Source organism: Carettochelys insculpta, unplaced genomic scaffold (assembly GCF_033958435.1).
Source record: "Carettochelys insculpta isolate YL-2023 unplaced genomic scaffold, ASM3395843v1 scaffold_0035, whole genome shotgun sequence".
Classification (NCBI taxonomy): Eukaryota; Metazoa; Chordata; order Testudines; family Carettochelyidae; genus Carettochelys; species Carettochelys insculpta.
Genome location: NW_027439072.1, coordinates 524,604 through 539,994, shown reverse-complemented (window position 1 = coordinate 539,994; position 15,391 = coordinate 524,604). Strand labels below are relative to the sequence as shown.

General features: G+C 52.4%; 2 non-coding genes across 2 annotated transcripts; one reads left to right on the top strand and one right to left on the bottom strand.

The window, feature by feature from the left end:
* Positions 1-1,048: 1,048 nt before the first annotated feature.
* TRNAA-UGC (transfer RNA alanine (anticodon UGC)) lies at positions 1,049-1,121 on the top strand. The gene has a single exon. It is a non-coding gene; the product is annotated as a tRNA-Ala (tRNA).
* Positions 1,122-11,208: 10,087 nt separating this feature from the next.
* TRNAF-GAA (transfer RNA phenylalanine (anticodon GAA)) lies at positions 11,209-11,281 on the bottom strand. Its single transcript has one exon. It is a non-coding gene; the product is annotated as a tRNA-Phe (tRNA).
* Positions 11,282-15,391: the final 4,110 nt, after the last annotated feature.

Below are 15,391 nucleotides of genomic sequence, written 5' to 3'. Positions count from 1 at the left end.
TCAAACAGTCCACACCTTCCTCCCCCCATTCAATGCCAGGGCAGGGAGGAAAAGGTTTCTGCAGAACTATCCAGAATAACAGCTTCTGTACTGCATCCGTCCAGTGGTCTGGCCACTGGGGGAGGGCAGCAGCCCACGAGCCTCAACCTCTGCAGCCCTCATCCCTTCCTTTGTCAGCCACCAGAGAACCAAGGCCACATCCGTGTTCCCTCGGACATTGCCCATCCTCGGGCTGGTGGAATTTCCTTTGGGGCGGAAAGAATTTTTTATGGGTAACACCAATGCTGGGCTCACGTGTAGATTTGCCTCATAGGTACAGATAAACATCCTTGCCATAAATACATATATGGAACAGCTCATAGGTAGGGAAGAGAATCAGATTTAAGCAGCTGATAACTGACAAGGAGCAATGCTTCTGATGATTATTTCATATGACGTCATTCTAAAAAGAATATTAACTCCCCATTTCAGAACCTCTATTTGATCACCCATTCTAACAGCTCCAGCTGTTAAACACACCCAGATGGGACACTCTGAAAATGGCTTGAGAAATAAATCACAGACATGGTTATTCAGTAAAAGCTTAAAAATATGCCCCAGTGGAAACCCCTCCTCCCACAGACCACTAACTCTCCACTGCAGCTGCTCTCAGAAATGAAGCATCTGCCAAAGCACCGCATGCTACAGACCCCTGCAGTTCACAGAGTCACCCGTTACATGTACCTCACCTGCCCAGGGAGCTTAATCAAGCTGAGCCCAGGGAGGGGACACAGCCCCCAGAACATGTGCAGAGGACACCAGGCACGACAAAGCCTCAGGAACCTCCCTGTCCAGAGCAGCCAGGCCACTAAGTCAAGATGCCCCAAGGGCTCACCTAGAGCTGGAAACCGTCATTTTGGCATTATTAGCAGCACTGTCTGAACAGCTCAGCCAGCCAGCTGGTAGGAACGGGTCTTACAAGTGTCGTCTTAGGAAAGGAGCCAGGGAGCTGCAGGGACATAGGGACTCAACAGTGAGGGGGCTGGGGCACAAACTGTGCTCACAATCAGGGGAATTAGCTCAAATGGTAGAGCGCTTGCTTTGCATGCAAGAGGTAGTGGGATCAATACCCACATTCTTCAATGACTATTTCCTTCTCCACACTTTTCTTCCAAGGCAATGTGAGAGCAGTGCCCCCTTTCTCCTCCTTCTCGGTTACCCCCCAGAAAGCTCTCAATGTACAGGGGGGATCTGTAGCTCGCTGAGCTGAGCTGTGTGCAAGGGCTCAAGGGAGCACTTTGAGCATCTCCTCTGCCACCTGGTGGGAACAGACACACGTTTGATGTGGAGGCTGGATATGAAAGAGGAGGCCGTGGCCATGGACTGCCTCGGCTGAGAGAAAGTGGTGATGCGCACGTGAGCCATTTACCTCATAGGGAGATACCCCTGCAGCAGGTAGGAACGAGTTGCAGGTGAGTCATTTGGTGGGCAGGCTTAGTGCTGCATACACAGAGGTTCTGGGGTTGGGGTGACAGCTGTGGGCTCTGCTCCTGTGGGCTCTGTGTCTGTGGGTAGGAGAGCAGCCAGGGCAGCTGCTGGTCTAGGGCCCTGTGCTCTGGGAGAGCTGGGAGCAGCTGAGCTCAGCAGCAGGCAGCAGGCTGGGGTCCCTCCAGAGGAAGCACGTTGCAGCAGGTGGTGATGCTGTGACCCCTCTGGAAGGGAACATGGGCCTTGTTAATGTTGTTCTCAGGGCAGTGGGAGTTGGGATAGGCAGGGTCTGAGGCAACACCCGGCAGGGGCCTAGGACAGGGGGTGAGGGGCAGCAGGGTTTGAGGGAATTCCTAGCCAGGGCTCAGGGCAGTGGGAAATGGGAGACACAGACTGGGCTGGGGGCGGGGGGGAGCCAGGTTGGGGCTCAGGATGGTGGGGGAGGGGGTTTGGGAATGCGCAGGTGGGATGCTGAGCTGTGGGGGAGGGACAGCGATCTCACTGCAGATGTAATACTGTCCTTGCAACCGCCAGTTGCTCCTTTCTGAAAGCACCTCGGAGAAGCCTGGTCCTCTGTGGGTTGGCTGGCTTTTTTGGTTAACACTAAGCCCTTTGCTACCTCGGAGACAGCTTCAGGGTGCTGGTCTGTTCCCCTTTGCTTGACTGCTAGAGACAGCAAGGTCCAAAGATCAAGGAAAGAGGTTGAGTGGCTTGTAGGGAGCAGGCCAGAGTCCTGCTGAGAGGAGGTGGCAGGATGCAGATGCTTTGCTGGGTGTGGGGGAGGCTCTGCCCTGTATCCCCTCACTCAGTTACCATTCCAGATCCCCTGTCCCTGGGATGCTGGTGAGTGACAACCTGACTTGAAGTGCTGGGTGTCTTCTGAGCAGCTGCTGCTCTGCCTGTCACAGCCCTGGGTTCATAAGGGGGTTCTACACAGCAAAGCTATTTCAAAATAACTATCCCAGCGTCAACACAAGGCAACCGCTGCTTTGAAATAATTCAGAAATAAATTGGGGTTGGCTTTTTTTGAAAGACGTAAACCTCCTTGTACGAGTAAGAGCAGCTCTTGGGAACAGGGGCTGCTAAGACAGGGACTGGAGCCTATTTTGAAATCAGCCGTAGTACGTCCAATGGCTGCATCTGAAATAGGCTTCCTGTGTGTAGAGACTGTATTTGGAAATCTTGATCTTGCCACTCACTGGTGCTGCAGCTGTCCCCAACACTTCCTACACCTCCCGCAATATCGACACAACAAATTAAGGCTGACAAAATTGACCTCAGCGCGGAGCCAGTGCAGTCGGTAGAACAGGTCTCTTTTTCATGTACAGCTGCACTGCACATTACAAGAGACTTTTCTGTGGCAGATGGCCTGGTAGCCCTGCACCAGAGAAAAAGGCATTAGTGGCTCCCAGACCGTTGCGCTTTCCAGCTCTGGGCCAAGGGAGCTGGAAGGAGAATCCTGATTCATTTACTGTGCGGTTCCATTGGGGATTTCAGAGCCTTAAGCTGTTGTTTTCCTCCCTTCGATTTGCCCAGCAGCAGCTGGATCAGACTCGACCTTCCCCACAGGGACGTCTGCCATCCAGCGCAGTTAGTGGTGGGGAAGGAGAACACGTCAAAGAGGCTTCTCCTCACGCTCATCTTCCTCACCCTGAATTCTCTCCCCAGACTCCAGGGCAGAGCTCTCAAGAAAAAGACTCCCTGCAGCAAAGCCCTGGGGGGACTCTGAGAAGGCCCCTGTCCTGCAGCCTGTCCCACCTGGCCATTGTTCTGTACTGTCTGTGAGGTCACCACTTCCCACCTCCTTTAACCAATCAGTGACTGCTCTGCAAAAGGCCCTTGTGATGTCACTGCCGCACCCACCCCTGCTCTGCAGGGCTCATGTCCTGACCCCGGCAGCCCCTTGGGTGAACACACCCGAAGGCTCTGGAACAAAACAGACCACATAAAAAAGAACCCAAATAATCTGTCTGTCTCTGTCCGTCTGTCTGACTGTCCGTCTGTGTCTCTCTTCTAAATGTTCTGCCCTGCAGGGATCTTTCTCATAGTTCTGGAATTGTTTCCTTGAATTCTGGGGCCCAGAGGTGTGTCACTGTGGAGTGAAGGGCACAACTCTGTCCCAGTACATAAAGGGAGAGGGACATGGATGGTTCTTAGCCAGGAGAGTCAGAGAGGGGAGCTCATACGCTGGGTGCCCCTAGTCTCTGTGTGCCAGAGGTGTGTGGTGCAATGGAAAACGTTCTGGCCTTCTAAGCTGTCATGATCACCTTGATCTGAAGCTTATCACCAAATTGATTGTCTTGTTAGTCTTTAAAGTGCTGCATTTGTGCAGCTTTGTGTTGTTTGGTTACCTTGAGTTAAGGCCAGTCATTCAAAGGGTGTGAGTTCAAATGCTGCCAGACTCACTTTGCTGTGCATTGCCCGTTGGGAGGGCTGGTGAGGATGGCAGATCAGGGACTTCAAACAGCCGGGATCTACGCTTCAGAGACCTCAGCTCTGTTCTCTCTTGTCTTACGCCACAACTGAGTGAGGCAGCTTCTGCTGCAGGGAATCTCCTCCATGGGACAGCTGCCCCTTTCCCCAGCATGGCAGCCCCACTGCCAGGAACCCCTGCTGTGGGGTGGCTGCTGCATTTCCTGACCCCCGCCCCCGGTGAGAGCTTTCACAGCCCCTTTTCTCAGCACACACCCCCACCAGGAGATTCTGGGGCTCCCTCTCCTTTGCTGCCCCTCATCGCTGCTGTTGCACCTCCACCTCTGGTGCCTCCCCACGGGGCACAGCCCCCCATCACCACGGAGCCCAGACACAGGAGAGCAGCTCCCCTATATCCGGAGACTGGTGTCCGGTATTTGCCACAGAGCATTGTGGTCACTCTCGACTTCCTTTTCTACATTGTCCCAGTTTCCCTGTGCTACAGCTCTGGGGACTCCATACCGCCCACCATTAGATGCAACGCACTTCTGCTTAACACCAACTTCCACATCCTGAGACCTTGAATCTCTCTCAAGGTCACATCCCTTAGCGCCAGGTTGCAACCCTCTCACACCAGGGTGGAAGCACCTGCTCCTGATGAGAGGCTCCATGTCACAGCACTACTACTTTGGGGTTTCCCAGAGACTTCTTCCACCCAACTCCTAAAGATCTCAGTTCAGCTCCAGTCGTGTCATTGACATGTCTTTATTTGCCAACGTTCACACAGGCCTGTGTTTCCCAGCTGGTGTTGCGCAAAGAGAAAGTAAGAGCTCCCCTCCCAGGGGTCAGCAACGAGTCGCTCCAGAGCTGAATGCGGAGTCATTTGCATCTTCGGATTCTTCCACCACTGACTCCTCTGCCGTTCCCTGCCCTGCTGCTGGTGTGTGACTCTTCTGTGGATCCCTGCTCTGCTGCCGCTGTGTGACTCTTCTGTGGGTCCCTGCCCTGCTGCTGCTGTGTGACTCTTCTGTGGATCCCTGCTCTGCTGCCGCTGTGTGACTCTTCTGTGGCTCCCTGCCCTGCTGCCGCTGTGTGACTCTTCTGTGGATCCCTGCCCTGCTGCCACTGTGTGACTCTTCTGTGGATCCCTGCCCTGCTGCTGCTGTGTGACTCCTCTGCCGTTCCCTGCCCTGCTGCTGCTGTGTGACTCTTCTGTGGATCCCTGCCCTGCTGCTGCTGGAAGGGAAGTCAGAGGGGTCCTGCATTGTTCTATATCAGCCCTTCCCCAGCTGAGTAGGAGACGCAGAGGTTTATTCATGGGTTATGCTGGGTGAGGTATTCGGGAGGGTTTCTGTTTGAGAGGGGTTGAGCCTGGGGATCAGGGTGGTGAGTGTGGGGCTGAGAGGGGTTAAAGGGTTATTACGGGTTCTGAACATTTCTTTTTAAGTTTAAAAGGTTTCCCTGGATAAATAAAATTGGGAAACACTGACAGGCAATCACACACAGCCGGCCTCCTTTGCCTGCCCTGCCAGCTCCCCTGCCCTCACCAAGGGAGTGCGGCGCATCCCTTCCAGGCTGGGGGACCCAGGGAATAATACTGGCTCCCATTATCCAAAGTTTGTTCACCTCGCGTAAACCATCAGAACAGTTCTTATGGATCACAGAAAAGGTTCATCAAGGCACGTAGCCTCATTGTGGCCCGTGGCAGGAACAGCAAAACCCAACACCCAGGTACAATGGGGAGTGGAACCTAGGATCTCCTGTTTACAAAATGTGCATTAACCAGCTAAGCCACAGAGCCCATCACCATTGCTAAAACCCAGGCACGAATGGGACCTCGGCTCCTCTGTTTCCAAGACATGCACTTTAACCTGCTATTCCAGCTTGTAGATTATCATCCCGTGCAGCTCTTCCTTCTACTTTTTCTATAATCTTGTCCATCGCTCTCTCTAGGTGCTTGATGAAGTTACTTGTTATAAACCAAGTTCCCATCCCTCCTCACATTCTCACCACTGCCTTAGCGTTGTTGTTGATACCTATCAACAACCGATCAGTCTGCTATCCACTCCCTGTCACTCCAAGAGCGCCCAAGTCACTTTCTGATCTATCCTGTCAAATGTCTTTTGAAAGTCAACAAACAGACTGTCGATGTTTTGTGCTTTCATCGAGCTATCTCTGCTGTCAGTCTCAGTGCCAATATCTGCTACATGGTATTTCTACCTTTCCTGAATCCCACCTGCTTGTCCATGAGATGTGCTTCTTTCTGTGATCTCAGTCTCTCTGTCAGTAGTATCACCAGCACCTTGCCTAGATCACTGGTTAGGGCAATCATTCTGTGGTTCTTGCACTCCAATGCGTTTCCTTTCTTGTGTACTGGCACTAGCATAGATGTTGTCCAGTCCTTAGGTGCCCTCCCTTCTTTCCATGCTGTGTTACACAGTGGGTGTATTTCCTGACTCAGACTCTCTCTGCCATTTTTGATCATCTCTCCCATGATCTTACCATTTTCAGGACTTTTGTTGTTCTTTAGTTGTCTCACTGCTCTTTCTACTTCCTCCTTTGAAATATGGGATGAAGCTCTGCTATCTGCCCACACCTGAGTCCCTGCCAGCCCCAACACCTGGGCCTGCCCAGCTTTGCTGATGTTTGGATCTTGTAAAGCACTGCAGCAAGCTCAACTTGTGCTGGGTGGAATCACACAACTCAGGCAGCCCTGGGAGGGAGTGAGCTCAGCAGCATCAGCCCTTGTTCCCAGGTTTTGAATCTCATTGCAGGCAGGAGGGAGCGTGGGGAAGTTCTTAGTCAAGGTGAAGTCATGTGTGGGGGGCTCTTTGGTTTTGCTTTTCTTTTAAATTTGGAGAAGTGATGATTGCTTTTCCCCCACAGCTGGGTTTGTTTTGCAAGGCTGAGTGCTGCTCAGGGCACAAGAAGTCCTGAGTTGAACTCTGTGATGCTCCCCTCAAACAGTGTGTTTCCTGCACTCCCTGACTTTGTGTTCCCCGTGTTTTTCTCCCACACAGTGTGGTTTGTGAACTCTTCCGAGTGTGAAGTTTCTTTCTTTGCTCAGGGCTGTGAAGAGAGCTTGGAAATGACCTTTGAAAGGTGAGCTGAGGCACAGCACTTCTCAGAGCACTGGCTGTTTAGTCAAAGCCGGTTCTGGAGCATGCTCAGTGCCTTCTTTTCTACTGTGGCTGGTTGGTCTTGGGGGATGATTCTCCCTTGGGTGGAGGGGAGAGTTCCTGGGTTCAAATCCAACACAAGCCCTTCTTCTTCCTCTGTCCTTGCCAGACTGTTGGGGGGCTCATGTGCTTGTGCACATACTTTACTCTCTTCCTTTGCTCAGTGTGATGGAGCAGCCACTTGCCACTTGATGGCTCAGCTGAGGCATTAGCTCTGTCAAGATGAGGCCCTGCCAGTGACTACTCCCCTCCTGTTCACTGTGGCAGCACCTCTTTCTGGGAGAAGCTGCAACTGTCCAGCTGCTGACTCAGCCTTTGCCTCCATAACTTGGCATTTCCTTCCTCCTGAGCAACTGTCCTGCAATTCTCTGTCACGCCCACAGTGACCCATGGAGTGAGCTTGTTCTCTGCCACAGGCCCCATCTATGCCACACCCTCAGTGGCTGTTGGTGGAACCCAGGCGCACCCTCCCTCTGGTTCCAGCCTGGCTGGGACTCTGCACCCAGCAGTTCTGAGCTTTCCCGTCCCAGGTCTCAATGCTCTTTCCCTGGACTGCTTCCTGCACCTCCCTCTTCATTTGGCTTTACTGGCCAATGGCAGCCATACAAGTGACTCCCCTTTCCCAGTAGCCTCTGTGTTACCAGCTTCCATCGCTGACTCATAGATCCGTCTGCTCCTGCTAGCAACGAATCTCTCCTCCCTGCCTCTTCCTGCAGGTACAGCCAGAGCAGTGGTGGGCGGATACCCTGGCACAGTCACCTTTCGGTTCCATTCATTCTGAGGATTCTAACTTGTTCCGGTCGCTGAATGTGTTTTGAGGCTCTGAGTGTTCAGCTCTTGATCTAGGATCTTTTTCGTGGCCAATCTGAGCAGCCGGGGACATGACAGGCCTCAGTTCGAGGTAAGAAACCCCTCATCCTCCAGACTCTGGCCTCTCTGGGAGCCCCAAGCTTAACTCGTAAATGAGCCTTTTGGGGCAGAAGTCACTCCAGGGACCTCTCATCCTTTCATTCTCAAGGCAAGTTGTTGTGATCATGAGGGTCAGCCAGCAGCCTGGGAGTAAAAGGGTTAACCTCCTGAGCCAGGTGGGGTTGGCCTTTAGGAACATAGGTAAGAATTAAATTTTGGTTCCTCCCTCTTCTCTTCTCTGTCTTTTTCCTTCTTCTTCTTTCCAGCCATGAGGGAGAGAGACACAGAATATCTCCCTCCAAGAACAGGCCCTCCAATCTTCTGGAAGTCAGGTAAAGTTTAGATAGATCCGTTAGGCTTTAATGTTTTATGGTTTGGGAAGTGGGATCTGATGTCTGTGCACTTTTTAGAAAATTTCTTTTTACTCTCCTTATAACTAAGTTCTAGGCCCATGGTGGAGACTCCCCATGTGTTTTACTTTGTGACTCTTCCATCTAGTCATGAGCCTTGCAACACAAATATTGTTTTAAAAATAAAAGTTCTTTCTTTTTTCTTTTTATTAACCTGGTATTGGTTAATGTTTGTGTCCTGGTTTTTACTTTTGGGGCTAAGATTTCCCAAGTAGTCTCTCCCTGGTTTCCTTATTCTTACTTGGGTAGTGGCAGCGAATTTTATCCCCAAAATCTAAGGTTTTTAGGATTTTTGTGGGGAAGTTTATACCATTTATCTGCATTCTGCATTTCTCTTGCTAGCATGGGGAAGGAGCCATGGCACAAGTTTTTAACCCCTGGCTGTGGGGTTGGTGTTAGTGTGGCTCACTCATGTCTTACTTTGGGGCCTTTGGGCCAATGCATTGGGCTCTGCAGCTGGGAACTGTCAGTGACTTTTCTGAGATGTGTTGGTCCTTTCTGCAGCTCCCACTGTGGGAGGGCTTTGCCTGGTCCTGGGCTGGGTTCTTTTCTGGGGTTTCCGGCACCTCTGCCCCTGCCATTTGAATGTTTCTTGGTCAGAGACACAGGCTTCTTCCTGTGCCTGGGGTGGGCCCTGACGCTGCTGGATGAGTGTTATGAAGCCAAAGGGCTGTGAGCTCAGTCTGAACCAAGTGGCCTTTGTGTGTTAGATTCCTGAGCCCCCTGGCTTTGGGCCTGGTTCTCCTGCCCAGCACAGGCCACTGTGTGCAGGGCCCTGCATATCTGTGATGTACAGTACCCTTGTGTGTTCAATGGGAACAGAACCCTGAGCTTTGCAGGCAGGGAACTGATCTCATCTGAAGGATAGTTTTGCTCAGTGCTGGTACATTGGCAGAGGAAAATGATAAGTGTTTAAATCTATTTCAAAAATCCAGGGAAAACCCCAAATGGACTGGAGATGAAGATCTATTTCCCTTAAGACAACCATCTGTGAAGGAGCACCTGGGACTTTTTCAGCTGCAGTCAAATGCTCCACCACGAAGCTGTACTCTATACCAGTGGAAAATGGTGAAAGTTTGGTTATGCTGTAGAGGCAAGTGTGATGGAGTGGGAGGAGTGCATGTGTGAGACTCAGGCTGGATGTGTGTGAGAGAAGCAGAGCAACTCCCAGCAGCTAAGGATGACCCTGGGGCTATAACCTAGGCTGGTAGGTAACACCTCTGCCCTGAACAAAGAGGAGGGAGGAGCTGATCTGGCTTTGAATCGGAGGGGGCAGTTAGAAGCTGGAGGGGAGAGGGAGCTTGAAGCCAGCCAGCCGGGCAAGGGGGAAGCTACACCTCAGAGAGGAACACCTCAGGCTTCTTTCCCCAGGACGAGATGGAATGACTTTCTCTGATTGCTGCACTGACTCTTCTGTGAGAAACTGGACCTCTGTCACCTAATAAACTTCCTACTCTACCTGCTGAGTGAGAGTCACTCCTGCCTACGGCCAGGGTGCAGTGCATGGGGACCCCTGAACCCCACCACAGCAATTCTATCTTTCTCAGAAGGAATGCATGTATGCCAGTATCAATAGCCAAGGTAAGCAGGGTGCCAACCTCCAAAGAATCACAGGTGCCCAGAAATTGTTTATCTGCAGGTCCCATGGCGTAATGGCAGTGTTCAGAGCTCTGCATTCTGCAATCTGATTTCAAATCTGTGGGGTTTGCTATAAATCTCTGTCTCTCCAAGGCCTTTCTTCTCCACAGGTACACCTGAGTTGGGGCTTTTTCCTCCTAGTGGATGAGTGAGGCCCTCTGGAGCTCCATCAACAGTATTTTAACTTTAGGGGAACCTCCCAGAAAATGGCCTACGTTCCCTAACTGCTTCAAAGCCCTCCCTGTGGACCAAGCACAAATCTGGTGCTGCATTTTGTTGGCTGGAAAGATATGCAAGGGGTTATGGACTTTGTTGTCACTCCACCATTTCCTGTTTGTCAGACCTCCTTCCCTTTTTCAGCCACCCACTTGCCTGGCCACTCTTTCCTCATCCAGCAGCTTTAAGCTGGAAACCAAGAAAAGAGAGTCCTTAAAGGCTTCTCGGCCCACCACCTCAAAGGGTGTATCAAGTGGGGAGAGGCAATCTCACATCTCAGGGAAGATGGGTGAGCTCAGCACCTTCTGAGTTGGCTGCTTCTTATTGCTTCAAAGAGAAGAAATCAACAGCATACAGGCACCTAAGCGCAGCAAAGGGAACAACTACTGTTGGTGGATGTTTTTTGTTTCACTAATTACAAAAGTGTTCCCATGTCTCATTGAAAGGTACCGCAGGCTGTCTGATTGCTGGCAGTCACAGGGGCAGGGAATGCCAGGCTGCAGGCCAGCCATAGAAGCAGGAACACATGCCAGGACACAAATGACATACTGTGTTTTTTGCTGATTTCAGCTTGGAGAGTTCTGTGATTACCAGTGCACCACAGAATCTCGGCTGTGTTCCTCTGACCCTCCCCTGCAATGCCATCCACCAGTGTGGCATTTGCTGTGACACCTGGATGGGCCAACCTGGAGAAAGTGGTGGTGAGAGGGCCTCAGAGCTGCCTTTCACTCGCTCGGCGGGTTGAGCAGTGGACTTTTGGGAACACTCAGCAAGATCTGTGAAGTTGGCTGGATCATACTGGGCAAAATGGGGTCTTTTTCCCTCCCCTTGCTGCGGAAGAGCAAGAGAAGAAAGGAAGAGCACGCTAGCGCCTTGGCGTCCCAGAAGGGCTGACAACATCCTTTCCAGGAGCATTTGCCAGCAGTAAGGCACCAAACAGTCGCTAATTGCTCTCTGGCCAAAGTTCAGAAAAGCTCTGCTGAAGCTTGGGATTGAACCAAGGACCTTTAGATCTTCAGTCTAACTCTCTCCCAACTGAGCTACTTCAGGAGCTGTTTTTGGGGTTTTCAGGTCATCACCTCAATATTAGAGATGTTTTTCTCAGCTATTGCTGTGATAGCAAGTGTCCTTGGGAGGCAGGAGGAACGTTGGCAGCTTCCTGAGTCAGAAGATTCTGCAGGTGTTTGTCTCTGTCGGAGGGGTTGGAGCAAATGCGGTTATATCTTAATGCTGGGCTGTAGACAATGGATCGTGTGGTGCGTCTGGGATGGAAGCTGGAGGTATGAAGGTAGGCGTATTGGAGATGTTTTTCTCCAATCACAAGGCCTTTTACAGAAGATACTTTACCTACAGCCTGAGTCTCACACATGCACCCACACGCCCCCCCCCCCACACTATCACAATCTGTTTCATTTTTTCACTCCCCATGTGTTACCTGTGGGGGCGGTGAGTGGGTGGTGGGGGGGGCAATGTGTGTGTGTGATGGGAGGCAAGGTCAGGACCATGGACTTGAAGGCTTTGCCCTCACTGATGTCACTGGCTGGGAATCACAGAGCTATCTTTGCCCCTCAGCCAAAAGAAGCTGTGCCAGGCAAGTGCCCCTGCCCTATCCCACATGTTCAGTCCCAGCCAGACCCAGCCAAAGCCTGCTCCTGAACCTGCCTCCCATCGGCCCCTCACAGACTGACCTGGCAGAGAAGGGGCCAATCCAGCTGGAGCTGCTGTGCTAACGGAGCAGCTGGAAAGGAGCAGAGCGTGACAGGAGGAGACACAAAGGCTGCAGACCCTGCCCATGGCCCTGCTCTGGACCCACCCAGCAGGGACACATGGGCTGAGCTGTGCTGCTCCCAGGGCAGGGCACTACAGTCCCCTGCTCACCCCAGGAAGCAGCTCTGCAGGGGACATGAGTGATCACAGCCCTGTTAGGCCAAACCTGCCCTTCCCATGTCCCCAGCCAGCCAGTGAGTGGCAGAAAGTTTCCTGGCAGGGTTGAAGTTGGGACATATGAAAAAGTTCCAGGCACGTTGGGTGAGGTGCCGAGTGGTGAAGGGGATGGACGGCTAATCCATTGTGCTCTGCAGGGCTTGAATCCCATCCTCACTGAACCTTTATAGGCACCATCCTGCTGAGCTTTGTTGAGTTCCAGTCCTATTGTGTGATGCTACTTCTAGCACAGCTGAGCCTGCTGCCTCCCAGCGCCTGTGCTGGGCAGACTCCAAGCACAGGCCAACTCTGTCCCTCACTAGTGTGGAGGGTGTCTCTGCAGAGGCAGGTCTGGGGCAGGAGAGGGCCAGGAGACAATACACACTGTGAATGGGATTCCCCAGTGCTCAGTGGCCCAGGACCTAATGCTGAGCCCTTGGCTGCATAGACCTGCTGGTGAATAACAAGAATCAAGGGCATCACCTCCCTGCCTTAGTAACAGACAAAGGGCTTTTAGGTTCCTCCCATGCTGCCCACACCCACTCTGCAGCAACCTCAGCTGTCCACCTGTCAGTGGTTGTTCTTCCTCCAGAAGGACGGCAGCCGCCACCTGCAGCTCTCTGAACTCTCCAGCACAGCCCAGAGGTGCTGCAAAGCAGGTGAGAGGCAGCCAGAAAGATTTGTCCAGTCACCACTGGGTGCTGCTTTCCTAATCTCCGAACTCTTTTGTCAGTGACAAACAAAGGGATGTGAGAGGAGAGTAACTCTCCCTCTCCTGCCCAGCCCCACCTGCAGAGATTGCTCTGTTACCTTCAGGGCACAGGCAGTGCCAGAGACCCATAGTGCTGGGAGGATCAGTCTCTGTTCTTGTAGCCAGAGGAGCCACCTTCCCAACACCAGTTTCAGCTGCCTTTGCCTGAGATCTTGTCTGTGACTGGATTCTTCCCAATGCTCCTCTCCCATCAGCCTTTGCCTTCCCCATCAATGACTGGGCTTGTCGAGGGAGGGCTCTTTGGTCCCCAGACACATGTAGGAAAACATTGCTCATGACGTACAACAAGGCACCCCTGGGAGTTGAACCAAGGATGCCTGGTTCATAAGGTAGGTGCTTTAACTAGTTAAGCCACGGTGCCCCCTTTGCTTGAGTCGTGGGTCCTGGCAGAGAAGTATCTGTATTAGTCTGTGTCTTCAGCCAAAAAGCCGTCCTGTAGCACTTTAAAGACAACCAACCCAATTTATCAAGTGACGAGCTTTTGTGGGGCCGAGCCACTGTGATGGGCTGCCCACAACAACCCCTTCCCATTGCCCAGCACAGACATTGTGCCCGACGGAACCTGGAGTTGTCGCCAAGAGGACATTGAGGGTGAGAGGAACAAAAAACCCCCTTTAACTTCCTGTCCTGTCTGCAGTGTGCGGATCAGACTCCACCAATCTACCCTCCTCCCACCCCACCTGCCCCAGTGCCAGGATCCCACCAGCAGAGCCTGGAGTCCTGCCCCCCTTTGCTCCCTCAGCCTGAGGCCCGGCCTCACTTTCACTCTGTGCTCCCCACAACCTCCTTTCTCCCTCTTCACACCCCAGGGGTGGAATGAGGAACGGCCCAGCTGTGGGGCACAGTTATCTCCTGTCTCTCACGGAGTGGGGGATGGGCTGTGCTGCCCCGGCTGGAGCTTTTCAGGGTGAGCATTTGCTGCAGTGTAACTAGAAGAACATTTTGCCTTTCTGTCTCCTTCTGTCCTTCAGTCCCACTTGTGATTCTCTACACAACCCCTTTGGTTTATTACCAGCCCAGTGCAAGTCACTGTGACCTGGGGGCGGGGCTGACTTCCCAGCTTTCCCTGTGTGAAACCTTTGAGCAGGGCCGGGGGCTTGGCAGACAATCAATGGCCTCCCTTGGGCTCTTGGCTTGTTGCTGAAGACTCCCTATTGTCCTCTGTTCTACCAGCTGAGCTATTGAAATGCAGCACTTAGACCTCTGCCCACTCCTGTAGCTAGTTCAACCCACCCACGTGTTATGACAAGTGCCACCCAGGTGATGGCATTTCAGGAGAGAGGAAGAAGAATCCAGCTGAGATTCTGTGGGACACTGGATATCACACAAGTTCCCCCATTGAACTCAACAACAAACACAGCACCTCATTTCTATCCTGGCAGGGATTTCTGCGTCTATGGCTAGTCTGTGACTGAGCATTCCCTGCTCCTATGAGTTCCTGAAAGTGAGAACCTGCGATACCTTTTAGCAAGACAGGGAACAGTTTTGCAATTAATGAACCAAAAACATCAGCCAACAGCCTTGGCCAGGTTGACTGTGCTCTCTGCACTGGCTGCAACGGATAGAGAGGCTCAAAGAGAAACAGACCAAATGGCTTGCAGGGAGCAAACTAAAGCTCTGATAGAAGGTAACTCCAGCATGTGACAGGGAACACAGCCAGAGACACAGAATCCCACCCAGCCCAGACCTGCTTTGGGTCACCCCAGGGCACAAGGGCTCATTCCCTGGGATACACTGAGTGCGGGAGCCAACTGGTGGGAGGGACCTGATGACCTTACATCTGTAGGGCAGGTTAACCACATGTCCCTGAGCGCAGCCCATGCTGGAGGCAGCCAGGCAGCTTTAACAGAACACAGTGTCAAATGAGGAGCAGATACTTGTATTTGGGGAAGGGATCCTGAGTGCTGCATCCCAGTCATGTGGTTTGTCCATGGTCCTGACTTCCTCACAAATCCAGCCTCCAGGTCAGAGCTGTTCCCGTTCCTTCCCGGGGGAGGGGACATGTTCAAGGTGCTCTCTTGTGCCATTGCACATGGCTGAGAACAGTATCCATGATAACAAAACAGGAAAAGGCTCAGAGATGTGATGACCAAGTGGTTAAGGTGTTGGACTTGAAATCCTCTAGGGTTTCTGTGCACAAGTTCAAATCCTGCTCACAGCAAAGCCTGCCCTTTACCCCCACCCAGGGCAATTCAGCCCCACACACACTGGCACACCCTGTGTGCGTGGCAAATGCAAGAGGCTGGGTCCCTAATCCTGCTGCACAAAGGCTGGCTCTTTTGAGGGAGAAATGCCACGGTTGTGATGTGGTCGGTGCTCCAGACACAAGCTGGCTGCTGCCACCTGCTGTGAGCAAAGCTCCAGACAAGTAGGTGTCTCTCCCATGCCCTACTCGGCTCTGCTTCTGCAATGCTGTCCTGCTCTGCTCTGTCTCTGCCTGCACCCATCTGCCTCATCCCCCAGTG